Genomic DNA, 1,426 nt, shown 5'->3' on the forward strand with positions numbered 1-1,426 from the left:
CATTATTTATTTGGGCATTTAGAGACAGGTTACAGTCAAGAAATACACCTAGATCTCGAACTTTACTAGATATCGGCACCGAGTCATTATCTATGTTCATTTGAATATCTCCCAAGTTTCTCACGCTGTTTCTCTTGCCCACCACCATGAATTCAGTTTTGTTCTCATTTAATTTTAGTTGTTTAAATGTCATCCATTCTCTAACATTATCAATAATTCGGTTTAGAGTTTCAGTAGTGTCATGTATATCATTTATGGAGAAGTAAAATTGTGTGTCATCTGCAAATAGTTTAAACTTCACGCCATGCATTTGTAGCATTTTCGATAGACCAAGAGTATAGATGCAGAATAAGATTGGGCCAAGTACACTCCCCCGGGGTACCCCTCTGTTTAAGGGTTCATATGATGAATAAGAGTTTCCAATGTGTACACAGTAATTTCTACCAACCAAGTAGTCTTTTAGGTATTCGAAGGCTTGATCTTCAACGCCGATGGACCGTAGCTCATTTAGTAGCAGTTCATGCACCACTGTATCAAAAGCAGCACTGAGATCGAGCAGTATTAAGATACCACATTTATTTTCATCCATCATTTCCAGCATATCATTTATAACAGAGCAGGTGGCTGTCTCCGTAGAGTATAGTTTTCTGTAAGCAGATTGGTTGTCAGGCAAAGCTTCTATTACTTCTAAGTGGCTGACTAGTTGTTCAAGAATTACATAATCAAGCACTTTTGAAACAAGGATGTGAGCTTAATTCCTGGTAGTCCAGTGCATTTTTCAGAACTGGTGTGACTATAGTCATTTTCTCAGATTTAGGAAACCTACATTCCTCAATGCTTGCATTTGCTATTCTCATTATTATTTCGGCTGGACTAGAAAAGTCTCTCTTTCCAATTACCTCAGATATTGGCAAAGGATCGATCGCGCAGTTTGTTTTCTTTGCTCTCTTGATAATTCTGGTGATGTCATCTTGTGTTATGTTGTTAAATCGTATTAATTTTGTCTGTGTGCCATCCTTAATCTGATGTAGAGTATTTACAAATGACCTGGTTATATTTTACACTTTGTAAAGAATACATGAAAACTATTTGCTAGTTCCTGGTCTCTGTATCGACCAGGTAGCTTCTTTTCTTTTACATTTCCCATTATACCATTCAGGAGTAGTGTAGGACGAGTCTGGAAATCTCAGCGACAGAGTCCACTATGATAAGTTAACAGTTCCACTAAATAATCGCTTTGTGATGTGACTTATATCCCTTATATTCGTTTATCTTGACTGATAGATATTTTACGTTGTAATCACATTCCGTAGCAAGGCTGTTCGTTTCTATATGAGCCAAAACACGATTTCGAACTGGGTGGAAAATTTTGAATACAAGAGCACTTCCAGAGGAAAAATCAGAATGGTGAGTACTGTATTGTTTA

Source organism: Palaemon carinicauda, chromosome 22 (genome assembly GCF_036898095.1).
Source record: "Palaemon carinicauda isolate YSFRI2023 chromosome 22, ASM3689809v2, whole genome shotgun sequence".
NCBI lineage: Eukaryota > Metazoa > Arthropoda > Malacostraca > Decapoda > Palaemonidae > Palaemon > Palaemon carinicauda.